Source organism: Cynocephalus volans, chromosome 2 (genome assembly GCF_027409185.1).
Source record: "Cynocephalus volans isolate mCynVol1 chromosome 2, mCynVol1.pri, whole genome shotgun sequence".
In the NCBI taxonomy this organism is placed as follows: Eukaryota; Metazoa; Chordata; class Mammalia; order Dermoptera; family Cynocephalidae; genus Cynocephalus; species Cynocephalus volans.
In genome coordinates, this window is record NC_084461.1 from 106,507,895 (window position 1) to 106,521,730 (window position 13,836).

Consider the following 13,836-nt stretch of genomic DNA (forward strand, 5'->3'; position numbering starts at 1 on the left):
ATTGATCATATTCTACTTTAAAAAATATTCCCATGTTTTGGTTTATTTCTTCAATTTAAATTTTAATTGTTGATATTTCCAAATGCATGAAAACATAAATCTTATTTCTTTTTGTATCTCCAGGTGTCTCTTAAATATATTGCTTCTGTTGTAAGGGATGGCCAAGATAAATTATATTGTATTATTATGCATGGTTGAGCAACAGAACACTATCGGGCCCAATTCACTACATTTCTATATGTCTTTTATGAGCTGCCACACATACAAATAGGGGATTCATATATTCAGAAAGAGTTATGTATTCCAACCATAAATTTTCTATTTTTTTAAGTAAAGTACAGGCTTTGCCACATGTAGCTTCATCAGTGATGTGTCTCAGGAGTAAAGAAAATGACAAAGAGCTCAAGTAGGCAAGATTTTCACTTCAGTAAGTAATAGCACTCATAGGGGAGAAATTCTAAAAAGTTTCCAAATATGCCAGATGCATATTAAAACTATTAGGAGAAATCATAAGCAGTGACTCCCTTAAGCCCCATTATACTTCAATTCAGTCAAATTAGAAACCTTTCCTTGAAAGACAGGCAATCGGATCTGGAAAGCAATGGGTATCAGGAGTCTTGGATTTCATTCTCTACCTTCCTCCTGAATCAGAAGGTCATTTGAGGAGGTCATTTGATGGCTTTATGCCCTTTTTAATCACTTCCAGAAAGCCAGAATTGAGTACTTGTTATCCTCCACCAAGTTGACAGGAAAGCAATGGAGAAGAAAGAAAGTAGGTTTTATTTTCCCATATAAAAAATCACTGACTGAAAAAGTCAATGACTTGATAGTAAAATGAACAGCATGTAAATTTAGATCCTTTAGACTGTCACCTACAAGACTGAGGAATGCCATACATTCAATGCATCAGTGAATTGGTTTCTGAAAATGCATTAGGAAAAGTATGATTACTAAAGTTTGCGTAGCTGATTGTTAAAGATTCTATTATAATTTTCAATTCTTTTCATACATTCACCACATCCAACCAATCTTCCAACAATAGCAACAACAAAAGCATGTGGGAGAATTAAATATTATAAAAGGGAGAATTGAGTTTTTTAAAATTAGGTATCTTGGTTTTATCATGACAATCACCACAATTGAACATGAGACCAAGGTGTAAGAAAAGAAGAAGAAAGTGTATACTTCCTAGTTTAGAGAAATCTGGGAACTGGGGATGGGGAGGCTATGATGTCAAGTCTGGGAAGGTCTCTTGCTGTTGCTTGAGTAGCTGCTGCTCTTTTGGGGAAGCCACAAAGCCACAACTGGTTAGCAGAAGTAACCAATATTTATACATTTATATCACTGTGTTCTTTAATCCTCATTACCTGTGAGGTAGGTTTCATTATTATCCCAATATATGGGTGCAGAATTGGAGGCCCCAAACAGTTAAAAAAATTTTTAGTCACATACCACATTACTTTTATATCTAGAATTCAGTTCCATTGACAGCATAGTCCAAGTTGTTTCTAATTTTATACAATACCATCTTTAAAAATTCACTTAATATATAAAGAAACAACTTTAAGTTAGAGGTTGTTATTTATAAAACATTACAAGGTATATGCATTAGATGTGCTGACTATGGGTGCTTTTGTGAAAAGATGTGAGCCAGTCTACCCAAATTAAACATCTCCTGGGGCAGTTGGGGAGGGGGGTTGGGAGGCGGAGGTGGGGAGTTGTTGGTCAAAGGATACCAAATTATAGTCAGATAGGAACAAGTTTAAGAGATCTATTTTATAGCATAGTGACTATACCTAATAATATATTGTATTCTTGAAAAATGCTGAGAGTGGATGTTAAGTGCTCTGACTGCAAAAATGTTAACTATGTAAGGTAATTCCTGTGTTAATTAGCTAGATTTAACCATTCCACATTCTTTTTTTTTTTTTTTTTTTGTCTTTTTCGTGACCAGTACTCAGCCAGTGAGTGCACCGGCCATTCCTATATAGGATCCAAACCTGCGGCGAGAGCGTTGCTGCGCTCCCCGCACTCTCCCGAGTGCGCCACGGGCTCAGCCCAACCATTCCACATTCTATATATACTTCATATATACTTCAAAACATCATTTTGCACACAAGAAATGCATGTACTTTTATCTTTAAATTAAAATAAATAAATACATTTATAAAAATAAAACAAAATATAATACCAAAGATGCATATTTTAAAAATAGACAAACTAATAAGAAAGTAGAGAAATGGATGTGATAAAATGCCTGCAATATTACTGTTACTAAGTAATCCTGTTAGTAAATAAAAAATATACTAAATAATACATTTAGTTAGGTTCTCAGTTTTCTAAAGTCTAAGCCAAACATTTTAGTTGTGTTAGAAGAAAATATGCAACTCATCCACAGAAAAATAATTCTTCATAATATTCAATTACAGGAGTAATTTTCTGTTGTTGTTTTATTTTTTATAGAGGAGACACCAAGAGTATAGCAAAAATGGCATCTACTATAATTTTACCAGAAAACATATTATTAATATGTATATTTAATTTTTGTCTATATATAAAAGTAAAGAGTTCGAGATATATTCTAAATCAGGGAAGCCAGTTTTTGGAAGTTAAGATAACATGACCTCATTCATTTTCTTTAAATCATCTGATTTCACATTTCCTAAAACGTGCTGTAGAAAAACTGTTCAGCAGGATAACAGACTCTATTGGTTAAAAAGCATTCCAAGATAAATAAGCTTGGAAATTGCAGGTCAAATTAAAAAGCTTTATTTAGTTCAAGGCAAACAGATCTTTCATTGTGATATTGCATACTTAAATTTCTAGAAGGCAATTACAGTGTACAACATTTCCCAAGATCATTTCACCATGGAGCATGATAGTGGAATCTACTTTGGAAAGTAAAGATCTATTGTAATACTGTGGTAAAGCCTAGGCAATCTAGAGAGTTAGCAATGCATCCATTATGATTGTTCCCTAAGTGCTAAATCACAACAAGGTCATGGTTTTAGGCCCAAATATAAATGTTCTGTATTGTTATTTAAGTTATGTTCTAGATCCTTCAGTTACCAAATAAAATATCATGGATATATGTGCTTGCTTGATAATCTCATCAATTTATTTCCTCAAGATCCAGAGCAATGGAGTTGCCAGACCATCAGATTTTTTTGTTTTGTTTTTTGTTTGTTTTTAGAACTTTGTATTCAGGCATTTTATCAACCACCTGATTGACACAAAATAATTCTGGGACCTATGATGTGAATGAAATAATTTTATCCTTCCTGAGAAACTGTAAAGGTAGAATCATCTCATCCATATCATGCAGCCTAGAATTCTTTTGCTGGGTAATGTTGAGGAACAAACAAACCCTGAATGGGTGGTTTATAACTATAAAGATACATTTCTTTCTCATATTACTAATTAGCTACAGTTTGAGTCATCTTCAGTTCTGTGTGTGTGTGCGCGCGTGTGCGTGTGCTAGTGCGTGTGCGTGTCCGTGTGTGTGTGTGTTTCCTATTCTAGGATCCAGACTGAAAACAAAGCCTCCATCTATTGCATGTGACTTTTTTTCAGATACGACATACATTTCTACTGCTCTTATGCTGTGGGTAAAGCTAATAATGTGGCTAAACCTGACAGCAATGAGCAGAGATGTACGTTACCTCTACAGAAAAGAATGGCAATGGAGGGGGTGGAGGATAGATATTTAAGCCTCTCATAGGACATTACACATTTTTTACAAATAATCTTGATATACTAAGATTTATTGTAGGAAAGAACAGGGTTTTGTTGATTGTACATGTCAAATTCAAGAAGGCTTTCTCAACTCACAATTTTTTAAAGAAATGTATTTCTAATTAATTATATTGAATCTGTTATGAATTAATTTTTAGATGCAAGGACATATATCAATTTTATTTGAGGTATATTGGGATAATATACAATAACATTTGCGATCTTGCACATTTTTTCACACAAATTTTAAATTCCAACTCTTCTTATGTTCTTTTCCAAGTGCAAATTTTGCACTTTTAAATTTTACATCAGCATATTTGTTTGTTTTCTTTTGTTTCTTAAATAATGATTTATTTAATTTGGGTATGTAATATAATATAAGAAAATATCTGTTTGAAAATAAGAGTTCAGATAAGTATGTGAGGCATGCTTGTTTAATACTTAGTAATACCACATTATTTGTCACTAGCCATTTTACTGTGTATTTTACATCTTACAGCAAATTTTGTATTTACTTTTTGTCTTCTCAATCTTTTTTCATAATTTTGTATTAGTGCATGTCTGTTGCTTGTAACAAAATACCCAGAACTGGGTTCTTTGTAAAGAAAGGGAAATTTATTGCTTACAGTTTCATAGGCTGGAAAGTCCAAAGTCCAGGGAACAGAGCTGGTGAAGGTGTTGGTGGTGGCAGCAGTGACCCAGGAGTCTCACATGGTAGAAAAATGGTGGAGAAGAGAGACAGGGAGAGATTCTTCATGCTCCCCTTTTAAAGTCCTCAGAAACACGCCCCGACCACCATTATTAATCCATTCATTAAGGCATGGTCCTACAATCTGATCACCTCTTCAAGGCCTCACCTTTCAATTACCATAAAAGGATTTTTATGTGATAGTGTTAACACTATCACAGTGAGGGTTAAGCTTTTGGGAAACAGGCAATCCAAGGCAATTTTCGTGGCTATTTTGAACATTATTTTTCCTAATGTAAATTCTAAATAATCTGGATATTATCACTAAACCATCTTGGTATATCTTTGGTTACAATTGCTGTAATGTCCAGAGGAATGATACGTTTATAATTTTGCATGTATTTAAAGAAAAAGCCAAACGAGAAGGAAAAAATGAAGAGTTTTAGCTTTTCATCTGTTCCCTTCATCTTATGTTTTGTTTGGAATATTTTCTCAGTTATGGAGAATAAGAAAAAGAGCAAAAATATTGCAATTGGTCTAGCAAATTATATACAATATTTTAAAACAATAAATTATTAATAATATCTTGGACCTTATGGTGGCCATGAAAATGTGTGGCTCAGATCTCCCGTGTGGGAAGCATAATTAACTGAGCCCAGCTGCACAGCTCTGGGTCCACTGTTGCCTTCCCACTGTGACACACTTCCCACAGGCTGCTCCCAGCCATGACTGAGCAAGGCAGGGGTGTAAGCAGCCCCATTCTGGTGAGATGTGGGTTCCTCCAATGTCTAACTGGGAAGAAGACTCATCTTTCCAGCCAAAAATTTCTTGTAAGTTGGTTACTGCAATTTGAAACCTTTCCTAACCAATTTTCTTCCTTCCCTCTTTCTTTCCACATTTGTCAGACCTGCATCGTGGTCTGAAGGCTCTTCCCATCTCTTTTGCTCCCATTCCCATTAAATCTCTTGCACATTTAATCACATCTTTGAATCTATTTTTAACAACTCAGTATACAGTGGATACATGTGAAAAATTCATCAATTTATTAAGACTGCAGCTGCTACTATCTCTAAGAAATATGAAAATGCATTGTGAATGTCATGAGGTTATTTTTAGATATATATGTCGTTCTTTAGAAATTAAGTTAAACCCAATCTAATAACCACAATATGAACATCTTGTTCAGGAACACTGGAAAGCTGTTCAATTTCCATCTTTTTCCACATGGCATCCTTAGATATATGCACAGGCATGTCATTTAGTGTTTGGATTTCAAAAATTATTACCTTCTGAGTTTGCTGTTGCCTCCAAAGTAAGAATTAAGAAAATACGCATTATCTAACTAGTACTTATGCAAAGAAGGTAGAAATTGTCAAATAATTTGAAATTAACATGTATTTTAGTTTGGTCAATGTTCCAATAATTAAAGCACACAAAAAATAGTGTTTTCTCTTAAGGATTTATCCTTCCGCCAAATATTACACATGTTGAACATTTTAAAGTAATATTAATATAACACATCTGTAATACAGATCAATGGAGATTAATTTTAAACAAAAAATATTGTTCTATAGATCTACATATAATGTATTTATAATTAAATATACTCATAATTGAATAAATATTGTTCAAGCTCAAATTCATTCACAGTTAGCCACAATTGGCATTAATGGCTCTTCTCTGGAAGACCTTCAAGATGATGTCACTGTACAAATAGAAAATCAAGTTTTAAGGAATATTCTATCAGATCCTTCTTTTCTTTCACTTTCTGCTATGGAATTTCATGAGGATAACTCTGCCTGGGCTTGCTAATCAATATGGCTAACTAACTTTAATGACAAATTCCTCTTTGAAGCCATCATTTACCTTAATTTTGTTGCAGTTAAACTAATGACTTGGTGTATATATTTGTCAGGACTTTCTGCTAAAATTACTGTGGTCTGTCTTTCCTGGACAATTTAAAGAAACAGCAAAGAAATATAAAGGAGAAAAGAAAAAGCAAAAAGACTGAGGGAAATATTTGTATTGTTGGAAATTTCAACTACATTTATTAGAATGTATCTCAATACTTTATATATGATAAATATTTTGATAAATTTTATTGATACATTACATTCATGGTATTATGATAGTTAATTTGATTCACAGAAAATATATATATCAAAAATTAAAATTTTGGGTGGTTATTATCTTTGTATTTGGCAAATCAATAAACATAAAATGATACAAAAAATAAAATGCCACCTAAATTAATGGTATCAAAAGAATGAGTAAGAACAATATTACTAAAAAACTTGAATTAAGAATTCAAGCAGAGAAAAAGTTTAGATTCAAGAGAAATCACAAATCAGAAATGTAGTAAAATATAATTAGTTATGTATATAATGCTGTAAAAGCAGTATTATAAATTACTCCCCCCTCCCCCAAAAAAGAGGTAATTTGGCATTATTTCTATTTTTCATGTGTCAGTTTAATGTGTTAAATTCCACTCTTTGTGAGGTTATTAATATTCAATTTTAGAATAACTATAAATTATACTATTGGAGATAACTAGAGAGGTTTGAACAAAATTATTTTAACATGAAAGATTTAAAATTTTTAAAAATATTCTTATGTAATTGTTTCTATTTATCTTGCTATATTAAATTTTATTTGGAAATTAAATAAGTTAATAAGAAAAATAGAGATCATGTTTTAATGAATCTACTTTTTACTTTAAATTTTTCTAATATTCAGGTAATTTTAACAATAAAAATACTGAAACTAGAATGCACATACCAAATTATCACAGATGTCATTTTGTTCTGTCACTATATATACTAAAATCAATATTTACCACAAGATAAAAAAACTATAAGAGTTACTTTGAAGTGACTTTCTGATCTACTTGGCTCACTAAAGTATATCGCAATACACTATTTAGCTTGGGATTCTAACACAAAAAACCACAGACTGGGTAGTTTAAAGAACAGACATTTATTTCTCATAGTTCAGGAAGCTACATAGTCCTAGACCAATTTGCCAACTGATTTGGTTTCTGGTGATGGCTCTCTTCCTAGCTTACATACAGCCACCTTATTTCTGTGGCCTCACAGAAAGAGAGAGAGAGTTGTTTTGTTTCTCTTCCTCTTCATACAAGGGCACTAATCCCATTATGAGGACCCCACCCTCATACCTTTATCTAAACATTATTATCTCCCAAAGGCTCCATCTCCAAATACCAATACATTGGAGGACAGGGCTCGAACATAGGAATTTTAAGGTTACACAATTCAGTCCATAGCATTCTGCCACTGCCCCTTCCCAATTCCTGTCCTTCTTAAATGCAAAATACATTCATTTCATCCCAATAGCCTCAAAAGTCTTAATTTATTTAAGCATCAACTCTAAAGTCTAAAGTCCAAAGTCTTATTTAAATATTATCTAAATCAGATATGACTGAGATTAGAGATAGAAGCAGTTTGATCTTTTGGGGTCTTGTATTTAAGCTTTGTTAAGTGAGACCAGAGCAGTGTTTTGTCTAGGATTAACTTTAGTCCTTAAAGAGAAAGAATCCTTTTAAGTTCTAATAAATCCTGTGAATTATGAGGATTTGCAGTCTGGCTAATGGGAATAGGCACTATTCCCAACCCTGTGTGTGCTATGAATAGTTACCTCTAATTTTTTCAAGTGGCTCTTTCCCCACCATAAGTAGTTTCCTCATATACATGTGCTTATCACTAATCAACTGATTGCATAAGAAGCACCTTCTGCAGTTTTCCAGAGTTCTCACAGTGATCAATTCTCTTCCTTCTAAAACGCGGCTGTGCAAACTCTAGCTGCCTAGTTTTTTGAGGTCTCCAAGCTCTATCTCCTGAGTTAAGTAGATTACTAGGCTCTCTCTGGGTTACACCTCCCTGAACCAAGACCTGTAAACTTACTTGAGGCTGAAAGATGGGGCAATGATAAGGTTCACCTTACCTGCTCTCCGTCATCCCCACTTCCAGCACTCTTAGTGATCATTGTCCTAATTGCATCATGTACAATAACTTAAGAGCCATTGTTTTATCTATTTGTATTTTTAGTTCTTTCTGCTAAGAGAATAAAGAAGCCCCAGAGAGCTCCTTTGCCCCTTCCACCATGTGAGGTTACAGCAAGAAGACGACTGACCATGAACAAGGAAGTAAGCCCTTATCAGACACCAGCACCTTGATCTTAAACTTCCCAGCCTCCAGAACCGTGAGAAATAAATGTCAGTTGTTTATATGCCAGTCTATGTTTTTTGAGGTTTTTTTTTTTTTTTTTTTTTTTTTGTTATAGCAACTTGAGCAAACTAAGACACATCCCCCAAACAAGCATCTGTCCCAGATTATTACCCTTTTTAGTATTTAGGGGTATTAATGATAACTATAATTTTAAAAATATATACATTTAAAATTATTTTTGTGGCTGACTTTTGACTGTTTTCCCCACTATAAACTGCATAGGGGTTTAAGTCTTTCTCCCTTCCTGTCATTGTGCCTAGAATATAGCACATGGGCACTCAGGAATATTTGCATGAGCTATTCTCCTTGACTCCATTCTTTGCATCCATTCTAATCTCCAGTTTTCTTGCAGATTAATTTTCCAAAAGCATACTCTAGATTATATTTTTTCTCTAAATGGTATTAATAACCTCCCATTTCTTATTAAGTTTAGTGATTTTTTTTTAAATCTGACACTTAAGACTGCTATAATAGGTCATAGGTTTACTAGTATATTATTCCTCCTTTATACTATAACATACTGTTTTCACACTTCATGTTTTTGACAAAGTAATTCTCTCTGTTCTCTCTGTGTAAAAATAAATAAATAAATAAAAATAAAAATCCTTTTCACTCCTCACCTTTGTCTGCTCTTTCTTCCAAGTACAGCAAAATTTCACTATTCCATGAAGCTGTTTGTCGATTGACTCCATATAGAAGTCATCTTAATTTCTAAATTCCCAAATCTCTGTTCCCACATAACTTTGTAATATATTGATTCGTAAAATGCTTAACCTTTATTCTAAACTACAAGCACTTTCCAAAGAGAGGATGGGACTGCCTTAGCCACTTTAGTGTTTTCATCTAGAACTACACGCACATAATTTGCTGGAATAATTATCACCATCTCATATGAAACTGTAAGTACAGGCTATAGAGCTTACTCTAGAAAATAGATACAATCTTTTATACTGATACCTGTAATTTTCTTTAAAATATTTCAGCAAACAATGTAATACATGGAGTGCATTTTCCAGTTTAAACTATAATCCAGGTATGGCAAGCATTCTTATTAAGAGAACACGTTCTAAAAGAGGTCAGCTCTGTTCCAATCAGGAAGCCCAGTCTCAGCATCTTGCTAATTAGTTTTCTGGATGTCAGATTGTTTTTCATTTTGTGTAAGAAGACAAGAGTTGTCTGTTTACTAACATTATGAATTAGAAAACAAACTCTCATTCAGAAAATTCAATGTATTGAGGTTATAGGGTTTGAATCAAATACTTTAGAGTTGTGCCCCAATCTGCGTGAGCTTCTTATGTATATCCAGCAAAGTGTGGCAACTAAACCCTTAGGTTTTTAGGAATAGTGCCCAAATCTTTGTCCTGTGTCCAGTCATGGGATTAAATTTCACCTTGACTGATGCTGGTAATAAGGATAACAGAATTCTGCCTCCAGAATGCCATTGTGTTTGATGTCAGAGCCATAGTAGGTCTCAAACTTGCACGAAGCATGACATGCCAAGAATATTTTACACCTCAGGGAAGATTTGTGTTCTCCTTGTTGAAGACACATTAGTTTTAGAAAAACTTTTTAAAAACATTTTTATATTTATTATGGGATTTTTAAAATATTTGTTCTAACTTTATTATTAATAGAAACTGGCTTACAAAGCTTTTAGATGTTTTATTAAGATAGTTTTGCCTGAAAATTTTATGATAAGGAAAGCACCACCATTTCCTTTAAACATATTAAATGTTATTATTAAGGAAGAAAAATTCTCTGTCAGAAGTGACAAATATATAATCAAATGCTAAGAAAACTATCCAAATAAGCTTAATTTTATAGAAAAAAAATACAAAGAAATTTATTTCTTGCCATCCAAAATTAAATATGACATATTTTCACTTTTAGGGCATTTTAGAAAAGTTTTTTCTGATGCCTAAACCTTATACTGGCCACTTCAGCAATGTCGCAAAACATTCTTCTCTTTATGGTGCAGAAACCCTCCCTTTTGTTAAAGGGCTCTGCATACTTGCTGATGTCCAAATTGCTGTGCACAATCTTCCCTACCCTTTTTCTTCATTGAATTTCTCTTCTTTCATCTAGTTCCTGAAATCACAGTTACATTTCTACTCTACTTCTTATTTTACTTCTGTTTAACCATCTGAGTCTACAGTGATTTTCTGTTACCTGAACCCACTGTAGTTTGTTTTCCATTTATCATATATTATCTGAAATATCTAAATTTTCAATATCTTAATATATGTTTTATCTTCACCATTTAACTGCAAGCCCTTCAGATCCTTTATTATTTGAACAGTGCCTAGCAGTGTGTCTTAAGCCTAATATCACTTGACAGGTTGATTATGATAAGTAAGTAGCTGCTGTACCTAAAAAGAGCAATTTAAAGATTTGCTATGTCGATAACTGGTATGTCAGGTTATTGTTTACAGACACTCCATTTTCATCAAAGATTATTTGTAGTTTAGATTTTTTATCTACATTTGCATAGCAATTATTCCTGTCTGTCATTTCAACATTTCAATTGTGTAAAACTATCAAGAAGCAGTTGGGGAAATTATAGCACCTTTTCTCTAGAACTGATTTCTTACCAGGAAATCATATCCAGAGCAAGATGGCAATATGGTAATAATTGATAATTTTGTCTATTCTCCAAAAAAATAATATATTGTAAACAAATGAAAATTTCAGAAAGGAGCCACATCTCATAGCATATGAAATTTAAAGTAGTTTACTTTTACATACAAGCAGGCAATAAAGTAAATGGAGAAACAAACGTTCTCTCATACTTTTTTAACATATCCCTAAACTGTTAGTTAATTCAAAAGTATTACTAAATATGTATTATGTGCCAGACACTGTGTTTGGTGCCTGGAATACAGCATCAATGGGATCCCCTGACCTAGATTTATATTCCAAGTCAAGGTCAGGCAAACGACAACTGTATACTAAATACAATAATAAGGAATGATAATCATTTTGACTCATTTAAAGGTAGGTCAAGCAATAGGTGGTAGAAAGTGACAGTTGCTAGGGTGCGAGACTACTTTAGAGAAGAGGATCACAGAAGGCTTCTCTGAGAAAGCAATGTCTGAGTAGGAGCATGAATTAAATGAGAATCATAGAAGGATCTGAGGGAAGAGCCTTCCAGGCATGATAAGGGCAAGAGCAACGTACTGGGGAGGGTCTAAATTTAGAGATTTTCTGTGTGAAGAAAGCCAAGAAGGCAAGCATGGTTAGAATGGACTCCTAGGAAGGTCTAATTTACAAAGGGATGGAAATTACTTTCTAAATGGTACAGGAATCGAATGGAAGGCTTTGAGCAGGGGAATGACAAATACCTAGTTCTGAAGCCTTTAGAGTTATGCCCCAATCTTTATACTCTTTTGCTCTCTTCTTGTATTTTAGGAGGTCTCCCTGTCCCTCTCAGTGCAGGAATGGTCAGAGGGAGAGTCAGATTGCTTGGAGCTGGCTGGACTCGGCTCACAGCTCATGGTTGATTTATACATTCTGACCAATGGTATAAATGAATCATTCTTTTATGCGAGAAACTACCTATACCACTTAGTTCACATTTTGTTCAAATATAACAAGTGATTTAGCAATATCTCTCTGAAATTGGAGAATAACGTCAATTGAGATGTTGAAATAATAAATAGTGGTCTCTTTGTTAAAAGAAGAGTTAGAGTCAGTTCTGGGCATTGAGTTTTAAAGCTCCCTAAACAAGTCTGTTTTTGTACCTTACTTGTGATTTACTGCGATAATGGTCAGCCCGCATTTCTCCAGCAGCTTTTTTCCTTTTCTAACATGCTGATTCTAATCGCTACCTTGGGCGATCTATAAAGCTGAGTGAGGGATATTTGACCTCTCAGGGGCAACTGTTTATGTTTTTACAACTGTGTTGCAGACATTGAGGCTGCCAAAGACTCAAATGATTTGAAAAGTGGGTTTCTCTGGGGTTTTACTGAGCAGGACTGCTAGCAATAGGAGAGGGGGGGGGAATATGGTCCCAAGAAAAGTCATTCTACCACGTTTCCTCCGACGGTCAACAGGCACACTCACATGGAATCCAAACCCAGCTACAGAAAGATCTGGAAGAGGTAAAGGTGTTGCTGGAAAAGGCCACTAGGAAAAGAGCACGTGATGCCCTTACAGCTGAAAAATCCAAGATTGAGACAGGAATTAAGAACAAGATGCAACAGAAATCTCAGAGGAAAGCAGAACTTCTTGACAGTGAAAAGCCAGCTGCTGTGGTTGTTCCCATTACAACAGGATATACAGTGAACAACAGTAATTATGGATGGGATCAGTCAGATAAATTTGTGAAAATCTACATAACCTTAACTGGAATTCATCAAGTTCCCACTGAGAATGTGCAGGTACATTTCACAGAGAGGTCATTTGATCTTTTGGTTACGAATCTAAATGGGAAGAGTTACTCTATGATTGTGAACAATCTTTTGAAACCTGTCTCTGTGGAAGGCAGTTTTAAAAAGTCAAGACTGTTACAATTATTACCTTATGTAGAAAAAAAGCAGAAAACACATGGTGGGACTACCTGACTCAGGTTGAAAAAGAGTATAAAGAGAAAGGAAAGCCCTCCTACAACACTGAAACAGATTCTAGTGAGGGACTGATGAATGTTCTAAAGAAAATTTATGAAGATGGAGATAGTGGGTGGAATCAAGAGAGAAGCAAGCCAGAGGAGACACAGAATTTTGAGATTTTAAAGTCATTTTGGGAACTGTGATGTGGAAATACTGGTGTTTCCAATAAGGGAACGTTGGTGAGCTGCACCTATTAATCTGACAGATAACTGCTTACATGCCTTCTTCTAAATAAAGGCAGTGAATCTGTGATTTCCTACTGGAGGATTTATTTAAATAAAATATGCTTATTAAATACTTCCTCCAAAGATGGTTTCAATAATACCCTGCTCATTTTGTTCAAGAAAGGGTTATACTGCATTCTGATGTGAAATGTAAAAGGGAAGTCTTACCTAATGAAAATGCTACGTTGTATGTATTTTGTTTAGTTAAGGGAAAACAGAAGTATTTGTTTGCCTTTAAGTTACTGACCCCAGTTCCCACCAATGTAAGAATAAGTCAGAGTAAAACTTGAATTTTTGCATAAAATGCAAATTTGTACCTGTGCTTGAAGGTTGTTAGT

General features: G+C 34.1%; 1 pseudogene; it reads left to right on the plus strand.

The window, feature by feature from the left end:
* The first annotated feature begins 12,749 nt into the window (after nucleotides 1-12,749).
* On the plus strand, nucleotides 12,750-13,416 carry LOC134370980 (calcyclin-binding protein-like; annotated as a pseudogene).
* The last annotated feature ends 420 nt before the right edge of the window (nucleotides 13,417-13,836 follow it).